A 9489-nucleotide genomic window follows, 5' to 3' on the forward strand; every position below is an offset into this window, starting at 1 on the left:
GTCCGGAGCCTGTGCTCCGCAACGGGAGAGGCCACAGCGGTGAGAGGCCCGCGTACAGCAAAAAAAAAAAAAAAAAAAAAATAAATATCTTGCCTGGAAATGTAATTCCATCTTATCCACTCAATCCAAGGCACACTAGAAACCTGTCACGGGCACAGGTGACAGTAATCTGTCACCATTTTGGAAACCACTGGACACTTTTAGCCAGTTCCTGAGGCAGAGATGGACGAAGAGGGAGCCGTTGGGAATGATGTCCAGCTGTACAGCAGTGGACCCTGTGGACCTGTGGGCTCTGCCGCGAGTCCATGTTACTTCAGACTCCCCTCAACCTTGATTCTCTGTGGCTTTCCAGCTCCTACTTCTGAATTTCTCCCTTTGAGGGATCTTTGACCTCCAGGCACCCACTTCTTGATCCTGGCTCGACTTTCTTTGGTTTTCTGGTCCCTGATTTCTTGAGGACCTCTCCTGCCCCAGGAGCTCAGACACCACGACCACCTGTCTGGCTCCATTCGGGCAGCCCTGCCTGGCATTGGCCTGTGACACAACTCTGTGGACATTTCTAGATATCTGAGAGGGAAGCTTCAAATGCGAAGACGTCAATCATATGGCTTTGCAACTCTCTTCTGATGAAAATGACATCTGCGGTATTTGCAGACAGGCCAGCCGTCTGGGGTCTTGTTCTCTGTAGATTCATCCAAGTTGTCGCATGTGTAACAGTCTGTACCTTCTTTATTGCTGAGCAGCATTCCCAGGTATGGATGTATCACTGTTTCATCATCCACCTGTTGTAGGATATCTGGGCTGTTTCCAGTTCTGAACTATTATTACAAACATTCCCGTGTGTGAACATAAATACCCATTGCCTTGCAATAAATGCGCAAGAGTACAATTGCTGAGTCATCGGGTAATTCATGTTTAGATTTGTAAGAAACTGACAAAACTTTTTTTTTTTTTTTTTTTGGCCCCGCAGCCACGTGGCTTGCAGAATCTTAGTTCCCGGACCAGGGATTGAACCCGGGGCGCCGGCCATGAATGTGCCCGAGTCCTAACCACTGGACCCCGGGGAATTCCCAGAAACTGACAGAATGTTTTCCAGAGCTGCTGTCCCATTTCACTTTCCCATCCACGGTGTATGAGTGATCTGGTTTCTCTGCAGCCTCTCCAGCATTTGGTGTTGTCACTATTTTCATTGTATAGTGATATCATGTGGTTTTAATTTGCATTTCCCTGACGGCTAATGATGTTGAACATCTTTTCATGTATTTGCCATCTGTATATCCTCTTTGGGGAAATGTCTGCTTAGGTCTTTTGCCCACATTTAACCACTTTTTTAAAGTTAACTCTATCAATAGAAAATCCAGCCGTATGAGTTACAAAGCCATAGGAAGCACCATTTTACACTTGTTAGCAGCTTGTGGGGGGCTAGGCAGGGGGTCAAGAATATATGCTGTGTGGGGCTTCCCTGGTGGCACAGTGGTTAAGCATCTGCCTGCCAATACAGGGGACACGGGTTCGAGCCCTGGTCCGGGAAGATCCCGCATGCCGCGGAGCAACTAAGCCCGTGCGCCACAACTACTGAGCCCGCGTGCCACAACTACTGAAGCCCGCACGCCTAGAGCCCGTGCTCCACAACAAGAGAGGCCACCACAATGAGAAGCCCGCGCACCACAACGAAGAGTAGCCCCCGCTCGCCACAACTAGAGAAAGCCCGAGTGCAGCAACGAAGACCCAACTCAGCCAAAAATAAGATAAATAAATAAAATAAAATAAAATTTAAAAATTTAAAAAAAAAAAGAATATATACTGTGTCCTGCCCACCCCTCCCCCCAGCTTATTCCTCCCTAAGACAGTTAAAGATATACTGAACTGACAGGGTCCAGGTTTCAAGATACCAATCGGACCACATTTTCTAATGCTGAAGGTCACCGTGTGTGGTGAAAGCCGTGTGTTCACACACTTGGATGTGGCTCTCTCGCTGGTGGCAGAAGGAATGGGCTGAGCCAGGGTTGTCTCTTTAGGGTGAGATTGCCCATCTTGCTTTCTCTCGCTCTCCCTGTCTGCCTGTACCCGTGGCAGCGCTGGAGATCTTCAGCTAGCTGGGAAAGGAGTCTGACTTAAGGCAGAGAAGAAGCTTCACTTAGGCTGTGATCCTAAGGCGTGAGCTCCAATCCAGTTTACCGGACACTGTGCGTTGGGTGTACACCACATGCTAAGGTAATAATGCAGTGCAGTCAGGAGAAGAGCTTCATTCATTGATATCGGGATCTTGCTTGGGGCCACTGCCTTTTAATGGAATTAATGATTCTTCAAAGTCAAACTCAACACGGAGAAGCAAAAGCCAGTGATAAAGGGGGTCTACTGACTCCAAGATCTGGCTCCAGATGGGGGCCGAGGTTTGCAAAATCTGATGCCCTTTTTCCCCGTAGGCTGGGTAAGTCCTAACTCCATAGTCTTTGCAGAGAGAGGATGCTGTGATACAGGTACCTTTCAAAGGTCACCGCTGGCCTCCTTCCAAAGCCTAGGGCCTTGCCCAGCTCTCATCACTCACTCTGTCACTGCCTGACACCCACTAAGTGCTTTCCCTACATTTTATTCTCTCCCCTTTGCTATCATTTCTTCCTCCTCCAGATGTCTGACTTTAGCTATCACTAAGCTGCTTGTTTGGTCTCCTCTCCTCCCCAGAGTCTCACTCCTTTCTAGGGCTCCTTCTCTTTCATGATTTCAACCAGCCCTCCTTTAGATGTCTCCCCAGAGGACTCCCGTCCTGGACTTCTGGATCTGGGCTGCGCTACTGTCGAGTCCTCTGCGGCTGTTTGCCTCGCCGTCAAGACTGCCCTTCGTTGCTCTTTCTGCCCCAGGAGCTCTTCTTCCTGGTTTCCTGTTCCTAGAACTGGCAAATCCATTGTTAACTAGATCTAACATCATTCCGTTTAGACCCCTGGTGCGGTCCACGAGCCCCTTTTAACTTCGTGGGTGGGGACGGTGTTGTTAGGATTGAGTGTTTGTGTATATGCAGTGTTATGGTGACAGGGTGGTGGGCAGAGCACAGGTTTGGGGGCAGGCAGTCCTAGAAATCAGGCGTGGCTCTGCCACTTCCAGGGCAGGGAGGTCAACTGGCCTCTCAGAGGCTTAGTTCCCATGTCTATGAAATGAAGAAGATAATAATACCCAGCCAAATGGGACGATATGCTTGAAAGAGAATTATAAACGATGAAGAAGTGGTAGCAGTCATAATAGTTGTGATAATGAGCCTGGGTTTAACCAAGTCATCGACCAGGACTCCTTGGTCACAACCCGAGTATTTTTCATCTTAAACTTTCCTTTTCCCTGGGCCAGGAAGTCCTTATGGTTTTGCTATTTGTCTGTATGACAAAGCCCAGATGCATATTGAGTTTCAGAACAAGAGGGCGTGCGGGAATTTTCTGTCTGGAAAAGAACTGCGTTTGGTGTGGCTCTGTGCAGTGTCTCCAGCTTTTCTGAGAGTCGAGGCTAAGCGGGGGAGGTCCAGTGGGTAGGCAGGGAGGGTGCTGGGGTATCGGGAAACCTAGGTGGAGTGGAATTGATGGGCTTGGTATTTCTAAATCACCAGTTATTTAACCTTATTGAGTCTATCTCCTCATCTCTCAAATGGGGTTAAGAATATTTACTTTGGGGTTGGCTAAAGGATTATTAACTGGGATAATATACGTAGAAACAAAAATCTGATGCTGAACTTGACTTATCTTTACACTCAAATAATGCAGGGGAGAGGACTAAACTGTAGGGAAGAGGGTTGGGAAAGAAATCACGGAACCAGAGAGAGCTATGCTAGCCGACATAGGTGCTCCATTGAGCAAGGAGTATTGACTCTCTTTATTCTGGATAATCTAGGGCTTGGTTTCCATGGCGTCCATTATGTCTCTCCAGTTGTGCCGCTGAGGTTTCCTTGGGGACGGGGCACCTACCTCAGTCACATCCTGATGTAGGAAGAGTAAAGCACAGGCTAGGTGGCGCCTGCTGCGTGACTTAGTGACTTCACAGGCAGGACCAAGGCTACACATGCATAAATTGCTCTTGAACTTGTAGCCTCTGAAGATGGTGTCTGGCTATTAGACCTCATGACTTCTCATCCTTATTAGCTGGTTCTGACTCTTTATTGAGATGAGGAGGGGACAAATGTCAACGTTTCTTTCTAGGTCTCAACTTCCACAATATATCTGTAGAAAACACAAGCAAATATTCAAACCCACGGAAGCCAGCTTGGAGCCATTGATCTTCCTGATTATTGTAGCTATTTAATTCTTATTATTTGAATTTTATTTTTAAAGTGTATAACTTCCTTCATCAAGAAAACTTGAGGTAACATACAAAAATAGTTGGACTACAAATATTATAAAAATAGGAAGAAATTGGGTCAAAGGGAATACGGTTAGAAAAAATAAGTTAGATCAAGGGTAAAGTTAGCATATCGAAATGCATACCGTAAACATGAGCTAAAGGTCAAAGGTGAGCTGCCCACTCGGTTTTGAGCTTATAGCAGCCGTGCAAAGCGGGAAATATTATATAATATAGTGCTAAATGATGATAGCAAACGGCTGACATTTACTGAGTATTACTATGTAGTGTCAAAGGCAAGCAAAGCCAGATGCTACAGTGGTTAGCACTGGTCTTAATCAGTAATATACCACTGCAATGGGGAAAAGAGGCCAGCGTGAACTGAGTTTAGCATCCTTTTGTACGGAGGTGACTGGACGTTTTAATGGGAGAGTGGGGGGTAAGGAAGGGGTGAGTGGAGGCTCAGTAGAGTCAGGGACGTGAAAAATTACTAAAAGCAGGAGGGGGTTGGTCCCTGTGAAACCCATCTGGGTTGCTAACTGGGCTGATCCAAGTTAGACTCCTCCCCTCCCACAGAGGCTGGGAGACAGGGCGCTGTCTTCAGATGGCGGCTGCGACAAACAGTAAATTCTTTTTGCAGCCTCGATTGTTCTCAGGCAGGCACTTTAAGGAGGTTAGGGTCAGCCTAGGCTATGCAGACTTGAGCTGTTAGAAACTGCGTTAATATTTTGTTCAAGTTTTTGAGGCCACTGTTGAAGCCTAGTAGATGAGAGGGCACAGAGGGGTCTGGCTAGAATTTGGTCAAGAAGAGAGTCTTTGTCAGAAGCAGGCATGGTTCTAAATTCTTTACAGGTACTATCTCATTTATTTTCACAAAATCGTGTGAGATGGGTGGTACTATTGTCCCCATTTTACAGATGGGAAAAGTGAGGTGCAGAAATATCATCCAACAGCATTTTATGATTCTAGGCTCTTGGTTCAAGGTCTGTAAGGGATCAGCTATTCCCAGAAAACAAACAGAAAGTGAAAATTTTTTCTAAACGTTTTCTTCCCTTCTCTGTTCATGTTTACGTGTTATTTCCAGGTAGAGGGCAAGACACAGCACATTCTCCATCTTCCTGATGCAGCTTCTAAAATTCCTCCCCAAATGCCCAAGGCCCTTCCCCTTCAGCAGATAGATGGGGAGAGTTTGCCTAACAAGATGAGTACAATCCAAATAGAGTTGGGGGATTGTCAACGTATGCGTGAAAATACTTGACTCTTCCTTTGTGTTCTACGTCTTTCCTAAGCTTGCCATTGTGTGTCCTTTAGACGGAGCCTCTGAAGGCTTTGCCTCTCTGTGCCTGAGACCAGCTGCCCCTGGCTGTTAGCCCTGCGGGCTGCAGCCTGATCTGAAATGCAACACTGAGTTAGATCAGTGCTCCATCTCCCACATCCGAGGAAGTGTGGGTGTTGAGGGGATCTGAGAAGCAGCTCTGAAGGATGAGGGCGATGTTTGCTGAAGATCCTGGGGCCTCCCTTCCTCTCTGTGTGTCTCTCCTGTGCCCACGGCAAGCCCCACGTTTCTGCCATCACCGTGTATGGGGCTGTGGACAGGGGAGGGAGGTTCTTTCCCTGAAGGGGCTACAGCAGCGTATGTGCTCCCTGGGCTTGGTGTATGTCAGGTAAGGGGCTGTTATGTGGTTCTGTCCCCCTCAAGATGTCACTAGAGGGGACTTCCCTGGCGGTCCAGTGGTTAAGACTTCGCCTTCTAATGCAGAGGGTGTGGGTTCCATCCCTGGTCTGGGAGCTAAGATCCCACATGCCTCGCGGCCAAAAAACCAAAACATAAAACAGAAGCAATACTGTAACAAATTCAATAAAGACTTTAGAAACGGTCCACATCCAAAAAAATCTTAAAAAAAAAAAAAAAAAAAAAAAGAAGTAGAGGGCACAGAGGGGTCTGGCTAGAATTTGGTCAAGAAGAGAGTCTTTGTCAGAAGCAGGCATGGTTCTAAATTCTTTACAGGTACTATCTCATTTATTTTCACAAAATCGTGTGAGATGGGTGGTACTATTGTCCCCATTTTACAGATGGGAAAAGTGAGGTGCAGAAATATCATCCAACAGCATTTTATGATTCTAGGCTCTTGGTTCAAGGTCTGTAAGGGATCAGCTATTCCCAGAAAACAAACAGAAAGTGAAAATTTTTTCTAAACGTTTTCTTCCCTTCTCTGTTCATGTTTACGTGTTATTTCCAGGTAGAGGGCAAGACACAGCACATTCTCCATCTTCCTGATGCAGCTTCTAAAATTCCTCCCCAAATGCCCAAGGCCCTTCCCCTTCAGCAGATAGATGGGGAGAGTTTGCCTAACAAGATGAGTACAATCCAAATAGAGTTGGGGGATTGTCAACGTATGCGTGAAAATACTTGACTCTTCCTTTGTGTTCTACGTCTTTCCTAAGCTTGCCATTGTGTGTCCTTTAGACGGAGCCTCTGAAGGCTTTGCCTCTCTGTGCCTGAGACCAGCTGCCCCTGGCTGTTAGCCCTGCGGGCTGCAGCCTGATCTGAAATGCAACACTGAGTTAGATCAGTGCTCCATCTCCCACATCCGAGGAAGTGTGGGTGTTGAGGGGATCTGAGAAGCAGCTCTGAAGGATGAGGGCGATGTTTGCTGAAGATCCTGGGGCCTCCCTTCCTCTCTGTGTGTCTCTCCTGTGCCCACGGCAAGCCCCACGTTTCTGCCATCACCGTGTATGGGGCTGTGGACAGGGGAGGGAGGTTCTTTCCCTGAAGGGGCTACAGCAGCGTATGTGCTCCCTGGGCTTGGTGTATGTCAGGTAAGGGGCTGTTATGTGGTTCTGTCCCCCTCAAGATGTCACTAGAGGGGACTTCCCTGGCGGTCCAGTGGTTAAGACTTCGCCTTCTAATGCAGAGGGTGTGGGTTCCATCCCTGGTCTGGGAGCTAAGATCCCACATGCCTCGCGGCCAAAAAACCAAAACATAAAACAGAAGCAATACTGTAACAAATTCAATAAAGACTTTAGAAACGGTCCACATCCAAAAAAATCTTAAAAAAAAAAAAAAAAAAAAGAAGTCACTAGGGGAGGAGTTGAGTTTATTTGAGTGAATGAGTCCCCTCCCACCACTCTGCACCAGAGAGAAAACTTCTAGGGATGGAGAGTGCTGGGGGGGCAAGGAAGCAGCCGCAGCTCTACTCTCTGAGGTCCGGAAGCCAAAGTGTTGCAGGGAGACCCAGGCCACACGGATGAATTTCCGCTCCCCCGAGCCCGGGGCAGGGAGGATGAGGAAAGGCACTCCCAGTCCTGGGCTGAGCGCTCCCTTCCTGTGGCACTGAAGGTCTTCATGGGACCACAAGTCAAATGCATGGACTGAAATCTGGGGAGAGAGGCGATCAGACCAGGCCCAGACCACAGAGGAAGCTAAAGAAGGAGCTGGAAGGAAGAAAGCGAGGAGGAAAAGCTGAGGGACCGGGCAGGGCACAGAAGAAGTGAGTCTAACCGGCCTCAGCAGCACTTGCTAGGGGGCCTGGGGCTGATGGGTGGTGTGTTGGGAGTAGGGTGTCGCGCGCGCGCGCGTGTGTGTGTGTGTGTGTGTGTGTGTGTGTGTGTGTGTGTGTTCAGCAAGTAGGAACTTGACAGTGGTTCACCCAGTTAGCCCCTCACCCAACTCCAACTGCTAGGGACCAAGACAGCCGAACTTCTCTTTACGAGTAACACAGAAAAGAGGGTCCAGAATCACAAATCCCCAAGTGCGAATCCATACGGCACAGGGGAAGACCCTGACGTTCTAGACTCATATTCCCCATGTAGCTGAAAGGGGCCTTCTACGTGGCCTTTGATGAAACCATTTAGCAAAGCAGGTAAACTCAATTTTAGGAAGGAATTTTGTCCCCTACATGGCCCCCTATCCTAACCTTTGACTGCCAGCCTGCATTCAGACTCCAAGAGCCAGTAGCTTGGGGTCCGGGGTTTGTCCTACCCGGAGAGGGGGGTGGTATCAGCGTATCAGGAGGTGGCCAGGGCCTGGAGGGCCCACCCACTTACCTCCCCCCTCCCCCTGTAAGGTCTCTTCCTCTCCTGGGGGTTGCCAGCTGCTTCTGAGAAGCCTTTGGTCCAGTCAGAGAACACCTCAGCTTACACTGCAGCCAGTAAGCACCCAGAGCTCTCCACTCCTCAGTCATGTGTCCCTCCCCCTCCACGAACAAAGGAAAAGGCACACGTACACACATGTTATTAAAATGAACTGTTTATATATCTCAGTTGAGTCATACATTATAATGTATTAAAATGGAAAGGTACAAAATTGAAATAAATACTTTCTGATTCATGTATAAATCTTTTTTTTTTTTTTTTGTCAAGATGACTTTTATCGTCAGTACATGTCACAAGAAAACATTTAAAATGACACTGAAACAATCATTTAAATCATGGTGCATGGAGGAAAAAGGTAAAGAAAACAACTTTTGGCTTGTTTTGGCATGAGACCTTGATACAATTTGGGTTCCCCAAAACCATGTGAAGGGTGATAAAATAGAAATGCTCAAAACCGACTTAAAAAAATAAACAGGCTTTACAAAAACCCTCTTTTTGATGAACCCGGCCACTTCTCTACATGGTCTGCACTTAACAGTAGATACATTCAGTATTGTCCACGGGAAGACAGCAACTGCCTTGCCTTTTAAAGAGCTTGGTGGAGAGGCTGAAGGAGTATGCTGAGCTCGAGGTGGGGAGGATGTACAGGAGAACAGAAAGTCTGGACCGTCTTCAGGGACGCCTCTGAGAATGAGGGGTGTGGAGGGTCTCTGGAGCAAGAGTTGGCGCTGAGGGCACAAGTCCAGACCTGAAGCAAAGCAAGTGGGCAGGATGGAAACAGTGGCTGCTGTGGGGGCAGGGTGGTCTCCCCACCTGAGCAGTTCTGGGTTTGCCCTCAGCCTGGGAACGTTTCTGTCTCAGCAAGAGGCTAACCCAGCGCTTTGGGGACAGGGCTGGGACTCTTTACAGGCACAGCAGCATGGGGGAGACGGGGACAGGTGCGGGGCTTCAATGAACGCCACGGAAGGGGCTTCCTCCTCTGGTTCCCGTCGTTAGGTGGCTGTTAAGGCAATAAGGACTTCAGCAAACTAGAAGTTAAGGGCAGCTAAATTCAGCCAGATTGAAGGCAAACAAAAGGTG

General features: G+C 48.0%; 1 long non-coding RNA gene across 2 annotated transcripts in view; it reads left to right on the forward strand.

The window, feature by feature from the left end:
- The window catches only part of LOC102982029 (uncharacterized), a 5733-nt gene extending 4002 nt beyond the window's left edge, over nt 1-1731 (forward strand). The window contains exons 3-4 of one of the 2 annotated variants that reach the window (XR_008618159.1): nt 564-752; nt 971-1731. This is a non-coding gene — a long non-coding RNA (uncharacterized lncRNA). The remainder of the gene's footprint in view (nt 1-563; nt 753-970) is intronic. The other variant, XR_449233.3, reaches the window with a different exon arrangement.
- The last annotated feature ends 7758 nt before the right edge of the window (nt 1732-9489 follow it).

The sequence above is a fragment of the Physeter macrocephalus genome, chromosome 9 (assembly GCF_002837175.3).
Source record: "Physeter macrocephalus isolate SW-GA chromosome 9, ASM283717v5, whole genome shotgun sequence".
Taxonomy (NCBI): domain Eukaryota; kingdom Metazoa; phylum Chordata; class Mammalia; order Artiodactyla; family Physeteridae; genus Physeter; species Physeter macrocephalus.